At 45.3% G+C, this 17020-nt stretch overlaps 1 protein-coding gene across 2 annotated transcripts in view; it reads right to left on the bottom strand.

The window, feature by feature from the left end:
- Window positions 1-17020, bottom strand: part of MUL1 (mitochondrial E3 ubiquitin protein ligase 1) — a 123228-nt gene that overhangs the window by 99004 nt on the left and 7204 nt on the right. The window contains exon 2 of one of the 2 annotated variants that reach the window (XM_069240278.1): window positions 7577-7623. The exons of the other annotated variant lie outside the window; for it this stretch is intronic. The gene's annotated coding sequence lies outside the window, so the exon portion shown is untranslated. The remainder of the gene's footprint in view (window positions 1-7576; window positions 7624-17020) is intronic. 2 annotated transcript variants of the gene reach the window in all.

Here is a 17020-nt window from a genome sequence, read left to right as displayed (position 1 = left end):
TATCTTTATATAATTATCATATTATAATGTTTATGACACTGTTTGGGGACTTATAGTTTGTCATCGCTATGCGGGGACGGTGAATAAAGTTCCTTTCATTGCTGCAAGTTAAGGCGTACGGCGCACTTCTTTCGATGGGAGAAGTTTGTGTGTGATGTTCAGTGAGGGTACTCCATCCCTGCACGCCAATGCCGCCCTGTTGTGATTCAGGTTCCACATGCAGAAGTTATGTTGGACATATACATATATATATATATATATATATATATATATATATATATATATATATATATATATATGCACACATACATACACACACATATACAGACACACACACATATTCATTGTTGATATATTGCATTTTTTCGGATTATTAATATTCAACTGCTGTGAATATTTTAGTAGCTGCATGTCTTTTGCTGCAGTCAAGTTAAATGCTCATGTTAATATTTTTGTATACGTTTGTTTGAGCCGTGGGAAATGCATTAATAAATTCCTTACTGCTGCATTCTTTAGCCTTGTCCCTCTTAGTTTCAAGCCATGCAGAACAAGCAGGTGCCTAACAGCTGACAGACTGCACTTCAGACCTCATTGTCAAGCTGGCAGAGAAAACATGTTTCCCAAAGACATCAATCCTTTTAGATTCTCTATCCAGGGAGATGGTAAGAAATGAACTAGGATTTACCTTACTGGTCAAGGCCTGTACAAAGAGACTCTTCAGAGTAGGGTGCTTGCTGAGAAAAACTGGGTCAGCGAGCATGCCAACTAACAAGCGGGCGAGTAAATGGTTTCAACCAGGTAGCCATCAGAAGCTTTGCGAGAGCATCATTAAATGAGAGCCAAAGTTAAGATTTCACTGCCCCAGGCTACAAAATTTGCCAAAACACTTCTTATAGTCTGAATGGGGGGTGGCTATAATTCTAGTAGTACTGCTGCCTCTAAACCACAACTGCAATTTAGGTACTTTCTGCCTTGGTGGCCCATGCAATGAGTCAAGTTCTAACTAAGGGGAGATATCAAGCCCACTGGCATTTTGTAAGTCAAGACATAAGTATAATGAGGAGGGGAAAGCGATCACCCTCCCCATCATCAGTATCCTGAGGTGCACAGAGTTCTGCATCTGCTGATAGCTGTAATGCAGAAGAGGCACTGGGTTAAAGTCAGGCTGCATGATAACTGGATGTGCTTTTGTAATTTCATTGACATCCTTGGTCAAGCCTAAGCCAAGGGAATTTCAGGATACGACATAGGCATCAGCACCCGAACGTGAGTACTAAAGTCGGGGTGCGGGGACTTCCATGCATCAGTGGGCCAGAATGGAAGTCTGTACCGGAATCGAGGGGGCTGGTAACTGGTCCGAAGAGGACAGGCAGAGCATGGGAAGGACCTGCAGGCAGCAAGTTGGCCAGAAGTCCCTGGGGTTCCATGGGGCTGTAAGGAGCACCCGAGGGAGCCAAAAACACACTGAAGATTTGCATCATGGCCTCTTTGAAGGGTCGACAATGACAGCCGCTAGGACCGACTGAGTAATCCGTTCCGCAGTTGGTGACTTCGAGGGAGGGTGACTTAAATCTTAACCACCTTCCACCTTATCTTTGAAGTCAGAGTGACCGGGATGGGGTTGAGTCATGCATCGCTTTCTTATGCTTGCACTTAGACTTACCTGAGGATTTAAATCAGGAAGTGAGGTAGCCACAGGAACAGACCAGTGAGGGGGACTGAGCCCATGACTTGCAGCTGGACTAGCGGGAAGATAATGACTTATTGTGATGAGTTACTACAACTTCACCTGCCAGTCTCAAACCACCTTTGGGTGCATAAGGGCGTATTTAGAACACAACTTCAAGCGGTATGCTTAACACAGGCAATACAGGCATACCTTGTGAACATCAGTGACTGACTTCAGACTCCGTCAGTGGCGGCACAGCTTAAATAGTTTTGTTTTCAGAGGGGACATCGATCCCTAGCGCTACTGAAGAGTTACTTTTAGGAGTCGTGAGGAGATCAACACTGTAGGAGTGGCTGGTGCAGAAAGGAAGTAAATGATGTCAGCACAAAGGGTTGTGCTTATGTACAGCTTAACTCTGTCAATTCCAGGGAGATATGAAGCCTACTATGGACAAGCAGTCACACTGCTTCAGAAATCTCCAAATCCAGTCACATGGTGCATATCTAAGGTGAATAATCTGCATTTAAAAGTAGCCATCAGAATTAAAGTTCAAGGCCATTAACTGAGTGATGTTTAAAAGTGTGTAAATACTATCTATCCAACAGATCAACTATCCTTCTGAGGGTGTGAATCAGATTAATCAAGATGCACGGTGAACCAAATGTGTTTTACTACCATTAGTTAGATTGGTATACATACATATAGTGGTTACAGAAGATGATAGGGTCAAACTTACCCAACATGTTAATAATAAGTTACAACCAATATCAGGTAAAGAACCATTCAAATTCTATGTCAATTGTTTATCAGAGTCTATTATTGTATAACTGTGCACTGGTCGCCTATGCCGAATGTCTACCATAACTAACCAATACAGAAATTGCAGGGATAGGCTACTGAGTTACAGTTATTTAACCCGTTCGGTGCGGATGATGGCTCCAGACTGTCCTACGCACCAGACCTTGTGTGCTGAGGACGGCTCCAGGCCATCCTCACACATGAGGAAGGAAATTCCTCTTACTATTTTAAGCATTGGGATGTTCCCCAGCACCTAATGCTGTTTTTTTTTTATTTTATTTTTTTATTTCTGTGCAAGGATGATAGACACGCATGGTGCTTGGGGTCATATCTCAGCCACCTGAGCACCGATTTGGAAGGGGGAGGTGTCACTAGAAAGAGTCGAATCTCCCCTTTCCAAACATACCATTCCTTAATGCTTGGGAATTGCCACAGGAGGGCAATCCCCATTCAGGGATTCACCCACTAGACCCCAGTGACTATCTTTTGAAAGGAGGGACGCCCCTTCAATGGCCTACTGCTCCCTCTCTCTCCCAAAGCCCAAAAGTCTTTCTGCCCCCCCAGGGGACGGGGTGCGGGGCATAGAAAGCCCACTAGACACCTGTGATTTTTACAGGGGAGTAAATGATTTGGGGCTGCTCAGCCTAGTCCCCCACCCCTCCCCCAAAAAAAACAGCAGTCTTTAGGTCCCAGTCGGGGACAGGCTGGAGGTGTTTTCCTCCAATCTGCCCACAGCGGGAGACAGAAAGCCCATCAGACCACCAGGGAGTGGATTTTTAAATGGGGTGAGGGGGAAAGGCAGGAAAGCCCACTAGACACCAGGAATTTCGCATAAGTGCAGAAACTGGTAGGGGCGGCCCATCTGGGGCCCTTCAGGCACAAATCAAATCAGGGTCAATGGGAGTCCCACTGACGTTGGTCTGATGCTTGCCTGTCGCATGCAGTAGGCCCAGCCATACAAGTGAAGTAGCATTTTTTATTGGAACAAGTGGGAGAACACTGGGTGGTACAAATTTTGAGGGTTCATGCTAATTTCGGAAATTAACGTCACAGCAATGCAAGAAAAATGTGCAATTTTGGACTAAGCTTGAGATTTGCGGGGCTCTATGGGTAAGAAACCTTTATGGGATCCAAGCAAGGAATACTACTCTGGACTCCCCTGGATGTCTAGTTGTCACAAATGTCTGGGTTTGGTAGGTATCTCTCAATAGCTGTCGATCCTCAGCCAAAACAAAGCACAGCTAACCCCATTGCCAAATCAGATCATTATTGTGACAGGAAAAGTTGATGTCTCCACATTTTATTTTGGGGCCTTTTCTGTTGCAGGGACTAGGCCCACCCACCAATTGAGGTACCATTTTTATCAGAAGACTTACGGGAATGCTGGTTGGAAAGATGCTTGTGGCTCCTCGCTGATTCCAGAACTTTTCATCACAGAAATATGGGAAAATGTGTTTTTAGTCAAAGTGTGAGGTTTGTACGGGATTCTGGCTAATACAATCTGATGAGAGCTACACAAATAGCCCTATACTGGATTCTCCTGGGTGTCTAGTTTTGAAAAAATTTATAGGTTTGCTAAGTTTCCCTAGGTGCTGGCTGAGCTACGGCCCAAAATCCACAGCTACCCACTTTGTAAAAACCAGGTCAGTTTTGAGTGGAAGTATGTGATGTATCCATGTTGTGTTTTGGGCCATTTCTTGTTGTGGACACTATGCCTACCCATGCAAGGGAAGGTACCATTTTTATCAGAAAACATGTGGGAGCCTAGAATAGTAGGATACTTACTACCACCACTGGGATTTCGCTGAATTTGTTTAAGGCACCTTGTAAAGAAATTAGAAATTTTCAAACATACCCTATACATCATATGCTTGTACACTTCAGAGATGTACAAATAACAACTGTTCCTAAACTCCATATCCTGTGCCCATTTCAGAAATACAAAGGTTACCTCGATACTGCCTCTCACTCTCCATACTTCAACTTATGTATTGGTCCATACTCGGAACACAATAAAAAACATTGTGCGGTTTCAACAACAATCAGTTGTTGGCTCAGGCTATCTTGCAAACCCATAAAACCCTGTATATCCCCACAACCGAAAGGCTCCAGGGGCCATAACAGTTCACTGCTTTTGTAAATATGTCATTGTGACACAAAGTTATTGATGAAAACAATGTCATAATGGCTGTTTTTATATCTACTTCTTCTCAATATTTCGTTATTTCAACAGTTAGTTTCTATGGGATGTACACATATGACCCCTTGCTGAATTCGGAATTCTTTGAGACATGTCTGAATTTACAGGCTGTATTGCTAGACGTGGCCAAACAGTATCCTGACATGAAATGTTCACTGACAAGGAATTACAGGTTTTTTTTACAGCACTGGCTTGAAGAACGTTGTAGGACAGTTTGAAGGTGTAAATGTTTTAAGGGGAAACCAGTGTACATTCTCAGTCGGATATGGGGAGAAGGGAGTTTCATTTACTCAACTTTTTCCGTGAAGTGATCATTAAAGGCTTCCGTATAAAAGACTGCTTTCACAGGAACCAGAATACTGTTAATGAAGAGAGTATCCGCTCGGCCTCCACTAATGTTATAGAGGATGAGGGTACGTACTGAGGCATGAAAATTAAAATTAAAAAGCAGATGAAAACGGTCATGCAGAGAGAGCCAAAATACAGTATGAGCTTTGTTTTTATGCGTTCTTTCAAGGGCATTGGGGGTGATGAGTGAAGGGAAGAAGCTGTCAAAGCGTATCGCTGAAAGCCATTCCTAATCTTTGTATTTTATTGAGTCACTAGGCAAAAGGATGAGCTGGATTTTTGTAGGGCTGGGATGACTTATACATACAACACCTAAGATTAACCCCTTCGCTGCCAGGCCTTTTCCCCCTCAGGTGCCAAGCCTTTTTTTGGCTGTTTGGGGAAGTTCGCGCATAGGCTCTCATAACTTTTTGTCCACATAAGCTACCCACACCAAATTTGCGTCCTTTTGGGGCAGGGCCAACCAACATGGCCAACCGGTTGTGAAGCCTGGAGGCTCCGCGACCACCACTCCTGCAGACCCATTCATCAGGTGTCTGAGGGGGGGGGTGGCGCTTGCTGGTTTGGCTCCCCGGACGATGTCGTTAGTCCTGGGGTGAGGGGGGAGAGGGCGGGGAGGTGCGCAGGAGAAGCTTGGCGGCAGTCTGCGCCAGCGTGGGAAGCACCTGCTCCCAGGAGCTGCAGTGTGGGCTTGAGCCTAGAGGCCCGTGCAGTAGGGGAGCCCCCAAGTAAGGTGAGTGGGCACCCTTGGACTGGGCAGAGGAGGCAGCAATGACGATCCGGCGAGGGGGGCAGTATGGCCCCTTTTTTAATTCCAGGCGGCCGCGCGAGTGGAGAGGAGCGAGGCCGCACCTGCAGGATCGTGAGTACCGGCGGCCCCGGCAAGGAGCATAGGCACTCCTTGTCATTTGGCTTTTTGGGAGCGGACTTTGGAGTGTCCAGTGGAGGAGGGTCTCTGGTCCCTCCTGTTTCTGGACATAGTCAAATACAACCACTCCATGGGCACTAGAGAAGCTCATTATAAACTCCTCTACAATTGGTATCTTTACCCGGAGAAGCTTAAAAAACACTTTCCCCATGTGTCTGATAGGTGTTGGCGGGGATGTGGGATGTTGGGAGATTTTAGGCATATCTGGTAGGACTATCCCACTATACGCCCATACCGGAATGAAATTCTGTCGCATCTAAAAGAGATTTTGGGCTACCCTATTCCAGCACCACCCGCACATATTCTATTGGTCCTGCGTGCTCCAGAACTGCAACATCAGACTCAGGGTGACCGCTCTATTCTTTGGCTGGCATTGGGTGCAGCAAAGACGGTACTAGCGTCATACTGGAAGAAAAAAGAACCGCCCCCAATGGCGCTGTGGTACGCCAGACTGTTGTGCGGGCTCGCTATGGAGCGCATAGCTGATAAACTGGAAAATTCTAGAAGGAGCTTTGACTATATTTGGGACCCCCTAGTGATGTTCCTTTCTAGGGGTATACCGCTTACAGCCTGTAGCACGCGTCTTAGGGCTTTACACCTTTCCCAAGTATAAAGCTCAGTTCATGGGGGGGTGACACGGGGAGAGAGCTGGGACATATAGTTTGGTTGTTTATATTATGGGTTTTTGTTTCTCTTTTTCTTCTTCTTACTGTTATTTTTTTTCTTGTTCTTTTTCTGGTAGTGCAATCTCAGAGGTCAGCGTGTGGGCGTATACTCCGGGGGAAATGTTCGACTTATGTATGGCCTGAAGCTCATCCTCTGTTGAATATTGACATGATTATCTTTAAAGCGAGGGGGGGGGCTAACACATCTGCTATCTTTCTGGAGCATATGTGTGATTTTTATTGTTTCTTTCACTGTTTTCTTAAATGATAAATGTCAATAAAAACTGTTTCACAAATTTGCGTCCCTTTTTCCCAATATCCTAGGGATTCTAGAGCTACCCAGAATGTGTGGTGTTCCCCCAAAGGAGACTAAGAAATTAGCCAAAATACAGCGAACATTTTGTTTCTTTTTTTTTTAAAGTGTGAAAAAGGGCTGCAGAAGTAGGCTTGTGTTTTTCCCCCTGAAAATGGCATCAACAAAGGATTTGCGGTTTTAAAAATCACCATCTTCCCAGCTTTCAGGAACAGGCAGACTTGAATCAAAAATCCCCATTTTTCAAACACAATTTTGGCATTTCAAAGAGACATACCCCATTTTTACTATTTGTTGTGCTTTCAGCCTCCTTCCAGTTAGGGACAGAAATGGGTGTGAAACCAATGCTGGATACCAGAAAGCTAAACATTTCCGAAAATTAGACAAAATTCTGAATTCAGAATGGGGTAGTTTGTGTAGATCCTACAAGGGTTTCCTACAAAAAATAACAGCTGAAATAAGACAAATTTTGAAATTGAGGTGAAAAAAAACAGAAATTTTTCTCCATGTTTTACTCTGTTACTTTTTCCTGGGATGTCAGATATTTTAAAGCAATATACATTTACATCTGCTGGACTCTTCTGGTTGCGGGATATTCAGGGCTTGTAGGTCCATCAAGAACCCTAGGTACCCAGAGCCAATAAATGAGCTGCACCTTGAAATGGGTTTTCATTCCATACCGGATATACAGCAATGCATTTGCTGAAATATAAAGAGTGAAAAATAGGTATCAAGAAATTCTTTGTATTTCCAAAATGGGCACAAGATAAGGTGTTAAGAAACAGTGGTTGTTTGCACATCTCTGATTTCCGGGGTGCCCATACTAGCATATGAGTTACAGGCCATTTCTCAAACAGACGTCTTTTTTACACACTGCCTTACATTTGGAAGGACAAAATGTAGCTCTAGCTCAGCCGGCACCTACGTAAACCTACCAAACCTGTGCATATATGAAAACTAGACACCTAGGGGAATCCAGGGTGGGGTGACTTGTGGGGCTCTCACCAGGTTCTGTTACCCAGAATCCTTTGCAAACCTCAGAATTAGGCCCAAAAAACACTTTTTCCTCACATTTCGGTAACAGAAAGTTCTGGAATGTTAGAGGAGTCACAAATGTCCTTCCACCTGGCATGCCCTCAAGTCTCCCGATAAAAATGGTACCTCATTTGTGTGGGTAGGCCTAGTGCCCGCAAAAGGAAATTCCCCAAAATACTATCTGGACATATTAAAAATATCAAATACAAAACTACCTGTTTTTTTGCGGGGGTTGTGGGCTGTGGACGCACCTGCGTTTTTGGCCTTGCGCTCAGCAGCCATACAGGGAAACCTACCAAACCCAGACATTTCTGAAAACTAGACACCCGAGGGACTCCAGGGAGGTGTGGCATGTGTGGATCCCAGTGTTTTCTTACCCAGAATCCTCAGCAAACCTCAAATTCTCCACCCAATGTTCCCCTCAGTCTCCCGGTAAAAATTATACCTCACTTGTGTAGGTGGGCCAAGTGCCTGTGACAGGGAAGGGCCAAAAACATGTCGAAATTGTGGGGGAACCAAAGCGGGTCCAAAACGGCAGTTTGAAAAAAAAAAACATTTTTAGGCTGACAAGTGGGGCAGAATTTTTAATCGATATAGATGAGACAATACTGGGTGGTGGGAATTTTGTGGATTCCTGCAGATTACGGAAGGTTCCATTACAAAAATGGGGGGGGAATGTGTGATTTCCAGCAAAGTTGGAGGCCATACCCCCAACCTCTTATTTTGGAGAACAGATTATCCCTGGTGTCTAGCGGTTTCTGCCCCCCCGCCCCCCCCCCCCCAGGCATAAATGGCCTAAAAATAATGTGCCCCCCGGGGAGCGGCCCTTGCCAAAGAGGCTGCTCCCCTTATGCGTAAAATACAACAACAAAAACTCCCTGGTGTCTAGTGGGCATCGGGCAGCAGAAATGCTGAGAAAGAGATCAAAGGCCTATCCTATCCTTTGATGCCTCTCTCGGCCCAAAAGCATTTCTCCTCCGATCAGCGCTGGAAGCTGAGCTTCCAGCGCGGAGGGGCAGGCCTTTGATGAGGTCAGCATGCAATCACGTGCAGATGTCATCAGACACCACAGGGGGGTTGGGGTGGGGGTGCCAAGGCGAGGCCCATGAGCCAGTCCAAGGACGTAACAGTTATGTCCTTGGCTGCAAAGGGGTTAAATGCCAGCCAAGCAGGATTCCACTAAATATTGACTAAATATTGATGGTCAAAAGGATAAACAGAGGACGGGGTCAGTGTTATTTGTGTATTAAGATTTCTGGGCTTGCCAGTAGGGCCTACAGAGGCTCCATGTAGTAGTTAAACACAACGTGATTATGGGTAGAACTTTAGGAAATGTCACAAGTGCAAGGATAGATTGGCTCCAAAGGCTGCTATATGTAGGAACTGTTATCAGCTTGATAGGAAATAGGCAAACCACATCAGGAAAAAGTAGCCAACACCTGAATGGGAAGAGAGCATGCAAACTGCTTTATAGGTGAATGCTGCCAATAAGTGAGGAAGGAGTACATAGGTCCACCTTGCCAGACAAGGGCATCATCAACCACATGCTCGGTGGCTACTTCTGTCTTGAAGCAGAGCCAAATGATAAGTTTAAAGTAGTAGTAAGGGGCAATATGACTTGAAGCTGTTCTCCTACTCACTTGGCTTGATTTGTTTAATGGACGGACAGAATCTGGAAAATCTTGAAAGGTTGGAATCGTGAATGCTGGCAAGAAGAAATTGACACTGGTGTGTGGGTGAAAATTGCGACGTAGGTGGCAAGTTCTCGGGAAACTAGATGTGCAGAACCCTAGTCAAGCATCTCATGGGGACGTGGGGAAAAAGAACTTCAGAGACAGCTCTGGGACATAGGGAAGGGCGATCTTTACTGAGGACTCCTGTGGGTCATAGAGTTGCAGGTAGTGTGGTATGGGGCTCAAATAGACTCTTGCAACTTTAGCACAGTAAGAACAACAGCCAATGCCAGAAAGGAACAGATCTGTTCCAACTAAAAAAAACAGAATAGGAAAATAAGAACTAAAAGTGGCATATTTCCATTACCTGGATCTGGACTTTACATCAGATATGAGAAACAAAAGAATTTGAAACACTGCTGGAAAGGCACACAACCACTTAGGTCATTTGGAAGAGCACAAAATTAATTGGTGATGCACAGCAACATTCCTATTGCTTTCACAAGTTAGGTAGTTGGCCATGGGGCCCGAACCATACCCACTTCCTTCAGAATTAACACAATACACACACACCTTCAAGGTTAGGTTAGAAGGAGACACAAACGCCCCCCCCCCCACAACATACTAACATATGGAACCCATGAGTGAGGATAACGGGCACTCCAAACCAGCTCCCCAAACCAAAGTACTAAACGGATAAAATCCCCTACAGAAGAATCTGCAAAAAGAATACATCGTAATTGCAGGCCCTTTTATGCACAAAGTGCCAATATACTCAGCAGAGTAAGAGACTCTAATAGACCTTCTCCTTAGTAAAAAAAGGGTGAAGAGTCTAGGGAAGACACAAGTAATCGCTTCAGGAGAAATTGAGAGGCTTGGCACAATGGGATAGAGCGGGAGCTCAATGAAGAGTCCAGAGAAGGGCAGGAGAAGATTGCGTGTGAGAATACAGTGGTGTGTGTGAGAATACAGGTGTGTGTGAGAATACAGAGGTGTGTGAGAATACAGAGGTGTGTGAGAATACAGAGGTGTGTGTGTGTAAGATGCGACTGAGGTGCGAGGGAGGAGCCCAGGGCACTGCACCAAGAACGTGCATTACAAGACCTTTTCTGTAGCTTTAGGAAATTATCTGTCTTACTTCATTTACTCCAGCCTGCTACTTGCCTCCCTAACTGAGGGAAATTGAAAGCGCAACAGTAGGCTTGAGGTATGGCAGGGGTGGCATACCAATATGTTCCTGGCATAAGCAGAAAGCCCTCCCACCAACAGGAGAACTCACTGAGCCATGCAAACTAGAGTGCCACCGAACAGGGCTCAGGTAATACAGCACCCAAAGCCTCATAAAAATAAATTAAGCAGGGCAGACTGTCACTGACTAGATGCTGAGCAACAAACAAGCACACTAAGTCAAACAGTATACAGTCAGCAATCAGACACACCAGCAGCATCAAAACCCCATAATATCATCATCATAACATGCATAATTATAAGGTGCATGTTTAGCACTTGGGGCATTCTGACTTTGAATAAGAGATATTTATTATTACCTAGTTCAATTGTGCTCATCTTATCGACTCAAAAGTGATGAAACGCTGAATAGACCATCTCTGGGAGTTTGTTGTTTAAAAAAAAAAAAAAATATATATATATATATATATATATATATATATATATATATAGAAAAGTTTGGGGAATGACAGTCAAACCAGACTGTGGCCATCCAGCAATCTTATTGTACCTTGAAAGGAACTGAGTGGACAGCCATTCCTTCCAAAGGTACAAAGATGGCCGCTGGGCCAGCAGTCTTCTCTAAATCTGACAGGTAGTCTCTGTTATGATGACTAAGATAGTGTCTCCTCCTACCCTGATGGACTGTACTCCTGCCACCAAACCCTAGAGGCTCATAGTCCATACTAACTATACCTATATCACGGCTGAGAATGACAGGAGCTGAAACTGGTAAATATATGTTGTCTTCTTGTACTGGAAGGCAAGGGGTCTGTGAAGAGAAATGGTGGGGAAAACCAATAAGTCTTATTCATTCTGATGTACACCCTTCTTTTGTGCAGGAAGGTTGGATGGGAAGGACACATAGCTGTACAGTGCTGAAGGAGACGTACAGATTGGAGAAAAGACCACAGCCCTCAGTGTATGTAACACTTTTCATCTGGGGTCTGCAGCAATCAGGGGTTACCTTGCAGTTTCCATGGTGTCTTTTACCACTGGTGTTCAAGGGGGCAACTATATACCTACTCTATTTGGACTCTTGCTCTGTCCAAGAGCAATGAGTAGCACGTCTTGCTCCAGGAGATTGTAGAAGGCTTGGAATCAGGCACTGCATGACAAGCAATTATGCTCAAACTGAAACCACAGTGCCAGCGGTGTCTTTAAAGCTAGGTCCTTTATGTATCTATGGAAACGTAGCGCATTTATACACCAGAAATATAACCCCAAAAGCACCTATAGCATTTGAGCAGTAAGACCCTATTATACAAATAACATGGGGTCTCACAGTCAGTGTTAGGTGTCCGCAGTAAACTTCTAGGGCATTTTTGTCTTGTGTCGTAATATTGCTTATTTTGAAAATGTTCAGTCTACAAAAAAAAAAAGACAGAATGCTACACTGTACCAAGCTATGATACATTTGGACTTTGTTCTCTTTTCTCAACAGCACTAACAAAATAGTGGGTTCTGAAAACAGATCACAAGAAGTCTGCAGAAAATACTTCCAAAATCAAATCTGTGAAAACTCCCCTACTCCCTAAAACAGCATTCTAGCTCAAGTCAAAAATAATCAAAGTGCCAAATGGCTAACTCAAGTCAAAAACATTTTGTGTGCTAATACAAAGCTGGTACTTGTTAAAGACTCAACAGCCAGTCCAGAAGAGACCAGCTGCAAGCATAACAGATAAACTGGTAGTCAACAATAAAGGTTGGGTGACTTCTGGTGTATAGTTCCCGAAGCAACATCCCTACTGTTACTAAGCCTCACAAGCAAACATCTGGAAACAGGCCAGTCGCAATTGAGATGGGCACCCACAGAAACAGGGCAAACACAGTATCCATTAGATAAACTAAAACAAGAATTTAGGAGTGATGGCTAACCCTCCTGAACGATTCAAAGATGATTCATACAAGTCTAGAATTAGGCTGGCTGGTGCCTTTAAGATCTCTCCCAGGACGAAGAGCGAAAGATACAGAATCCCAGGCAAACTCCATACAGGTTACTATCAGCCTTACTTGAAATATATTGAATTGTAATCACATTTATATAGCACTTAATTTGTCCAATAGAGGGTAGTGCAGGGCTATCTGTTTGTACATCGTGCATGTCTGTTGAAACCAAGGCCAGGATTTGTGTTGTCTCTTGTCTTTGTGAACAAGAACATAACATACAGATTCTTTGATGTATCACTTTGGGAATAACCAACTCTTAACCATTCTTTCATACTCCCAATAATTTTCTATGGCTCTAAGCTTTGAGGTGGGAAATTATATACTTCGGCAGCTTGACTTAGAAAGTAATGCCACCAAAGGTTTTCTTACAGTAAGCGTTCAATATTAGTTGCGGCATGATAGAACCTTGTAGACCTCCTGTTTTTGTGCTGTAAGGGGTTGCTAAAAAAAAAAAAAAAAAAAAAAAAAAAAAAAAAAGGATGACAATGAATCTGGTAGGACATAATGTGTAGGTAAGAAGAAATCCAAATAAGAATAATGTAATCTATACCAACTTCATTGTGTCAAAGAATTAAGGTATTATGCTGCAGAAAGATCCAGGGGTAGTAATATAACTACACAATTGTTGTCAACCTTGTTTTTAAGTCATCCCAAATTGGGATTAGGTGAATTTGTTCCTCTTTCTGAGAGGACTACTGATTCTCACTCAGTAATTATGCAATTTTTCTATGAATTCCAGGAACAGGAGAAATGCTGAGAGTTAAACAAGTTTTCCAAGGAATTATGTCACCCACCCTCCTTGCATCTGTTTCGTGGGTTTTACACTTCAGACTCATATAACCCTTCCCCTTTGGCACCTGTCTCATGCAATCCATGGTCCCCCTCCCAGAGATCCTAAACGCTTGACCCTCCTGTACTGTTGCTATTTTAGCCTTGCACCTGCAAGGACCATGTGTTTACTGTGCAGTTAACAGTATCTGCGCTGACCTGTTGAGTTTAACCATAATACTCTTGGGTTGCGTTAATCATGGTTAATTGTTTCCAACTGTCACATGCACCTGCTACCTTCGAGGGGTTATATACGTTTTTTGTAACAAGTGCTCTTCCCAGGCTTTGTTGGATCTTTCTACTCTCTTCCAAGTGAGGCATGTGCCTTTCTGGAACATGCTCTCCCTTCCAGAAAAAAATAACTCATCTGAACCCGAATCAGAGCTTGGCCTTGTTCCAGTCCTGCACAAGCATCTTCCCTGAACTCACCTCCTAAGTCACCTGCAACCGTCAGCGCTTTAGTCTTCATAGACTTCCTGCTGATCCTGTCTCCTTGCAATGCTTCCTGTCTTCGTTCATGGGCATCAATTCCACCTTCTCTCGAGCTTCTTGCACCACAGCCTTCCTTCGTATTCCAGTTAAAGAACTAAGGGCCATATGTACGAACACTTTTTCCCATAGACACAGAATTGGTAAAAACCTTTGCTACATCTGGCCCTAAGACTGGGCTAAGTACTTGACCCTCAGGTTAGTGTGCACTAATCCTTGGATATGCTAGTTAAACTAAGACTAAGTTTCTTGAAGGGGTGAGTGTAGGAGGCTGGACTGGCTTGTAGTGAGTACCAAGGGGTACTTACACATTGCACCAGGTCCAGGTATCCCTTATTAGTGTAGAGAGGTGTCTAGCAGCTTAGGCTGATAGAAAAGGTAGCTTAGCAGAGCAGCTTAGGCTGAACTAGGAGACGAGTGAAGCTCCTACAGTACCACTAGTGTCATATGCACAAAGGTACTTTATTTTTATGACAATATGCCAAAGTATCTCAGTGAGTACCCTCAGTATGAGGATAGCAAATATACACAAGATATATGTACACAATACCAAAATATGCAGTAATAGCAATAGAAAACAGTGCAAGCAATGTATAGTCACAATAGAATGCAATGGGAGCACATAGGTATAGGGGCAACACAAACCATATACTCTAGAAGTGGAATGCGAACCACGAATGGACCCCAAACCTATGTGAGCTCGTAGAGGGTCGCTGGGACTGTAAGAAAACAGTGAGGTTTAGAAAAATAGCCCACCCCAAGACCCTGAAAAGTGGGTGCAAAGTGCACCTAAGTTCCCCAGAGAGCACAGAAGTCGTGATAGGGGAATTCTGCAAGGAAGACCAACACCAGCAATGCAACAACAATGGATTTCCAGACGAGAGTACCTGTGGAACAAGGGGACCAAGTCCAAAAGTCACGATCAAGTCGGGAGTGGGCAGATGCCCAGGAAATGCCAGCTGTGGGTGCAAAGAAGCTGCCACCGGATGGTAGAAGCTGTGGATTCTGCAAGAACGACAAGGGCTAGAAACTTCGCCTTTGGAGGATGGATGTCCCACATCGTGTAGAAGCTTGCAGAGGTGTTCCCGTGCAGAAAGACGGCAAACAAGCCTTGCTAGCTGCAAGGGTCGCGGTTAGGGTTTTTGGATGCTGCTGTGGCCCAGGAGGGACCAGGATGTCGCCAATTGCGTGAGGAGACAGAGGGGGCGTCCAGCAACACAAAGAGCCCACTCAGAAGCAAGCAGCACCCGCAGAAGTGCCGGAATAGGCACTACGAAGTGGAGTGAACCGGAGCTCACCCGAAGTCACAAAGGAAGGTCCCACGACGCCAGAGGACAACTCAGGAGGTCGTGCACTGCAGGTTAGAGTGTCGGGGACCCAGGCTTGGCTGTGCACAAAGGAAATCCTGGAAGAGTGCACAGGAGGCGGAGCAGCTGCAAATCACGCAGTACCCAGCAATGCAGTCTAGCGTGGGGAGGCAAGGACTTACCTCCACCAAACTTGGACTGAAGAGTCACTGGACTGTGGGAGTCACTTGGACAGAGTTGCTGAGTTCAAGGGACCTCGCTCGTCGTGCTGAGAGGAGACCCAGAGGACCGGTGATGCAGTTCTTTGGTGCCTGCGGTTGCAGGGGGAAGAGTCCGTGAACCCACAGGAGATTTCTTCGGAGCTTCTGGTGCAGAGAGGAGGCAGACTACCACCACAGCATGCACCACCAGGAAAACAGTCGAGAAGGCGTCCGGATCAGCATTACAAGGTCGCAGTAGTCGTCTTTGCTACTTTGTTGCAGTTTTGCAGGCTTCCAGAGCAGTCAGCGGTCGATTCCGTGGCAGAAAGTGAAGAGAGAGATGCAGAGGAACTCTGATGAGCTCTTGCATTCGTTATCTAAAGAATTCTCCAAAGCAGAGACCCTAAATAGCCAGAAAAGGAGGTTTGGCTACTTAGGAGAGAGGATAGGCTAGCAACACCTGGAGGAGCCTATCAGAAGGAGTCTCTGACGTCACCTGCTGGCACTGGCCACTCAGAGCAGTCCAGTGTGCCAGCAGCACCTCTGTTTCCAAGATGGCAGAGGTCTGGAGCACACTGGAGGAGCTCTGGGCACCTCCCAGGGGAGGTGCAGGTCAGGGGAGTGGTCACTCCCCTTTGCATTGTCCAGTTTGGCGCCAGAGCAGGGCTGGGGGATCGCTGAACGGGTGTAGACTGGCTTATGCAGAGATGGGCACCATCTGTGCCCATCAAAGCATTTCCAGAGGTTGGGGGAGGCTACTCCTCCCCAGCCCTGACACCTTTTTCCAAAGGGAGAGGGTGTAACACCCTCTCTCTGAGGAAGTCCTTTGTTCTGCCTTCCTGGGCCAAGCCTGGCTGGACCCCAGGAGGGCTGAAACCTGTCTGAGGGGTTGGCAGCAGCAGCAGCTGCAGTGAAACCCCGGGAAAGGTAGTTTGGCAGTACCTGGATCTGAGCTAGAGACTCGGGGGATCATGGAATTGTCTCCCCAATGCCAGAATGGCATTGGGGTGACAATTCCATGATCTTAGACATGTTACATGGCCATGTTCGGAGTTACCATTGTGACGCTATACATATGTCGTGACATATGTATAGTGCACGCGTGTAATGGTGTCCCCGCACTCACAAAGTCCGGGGAATTTGCCCTGAACAATGTGGGAGCACCTTGGCTAGTGCCAGGGTGCCCACACACTAAGTAACCTAGCACCCAACCTTTACCAGGTAAAGGTTAGACATATAGGTGACTTATAAGTTACTTAAGTGCAGTGGTAAATGGCTGTGAAATAACGTGGACGTTATTTCACTCAGGCTGCAGTAGCAGGCCTGTGTAAGAATTGTCAGAACTCCCTATGGGTGGCACAAGAAATGCTGCAGCCCATAGGGATCTCCT

Source organism: Pleurodeles waltl, chromosome 6 (genome assembly GCF_031143425.1).
Source record: "Pleurodeles waltl isolate 20211129_DDA chromosome 6, aPleWal1.hap1.20221129, whole genome shotgun sequence".
Lineage (NCBI taxonomy): Eukaryota > Metazoa > Chordata > Amphibia > Caudata > Salamandridae > Pleurodeles > Pleurodeles waltl.
Note: the sequence above shows the minus strand (reverse complement) of the source record. Positions and strands in the feature narration are given on the sequence as shown.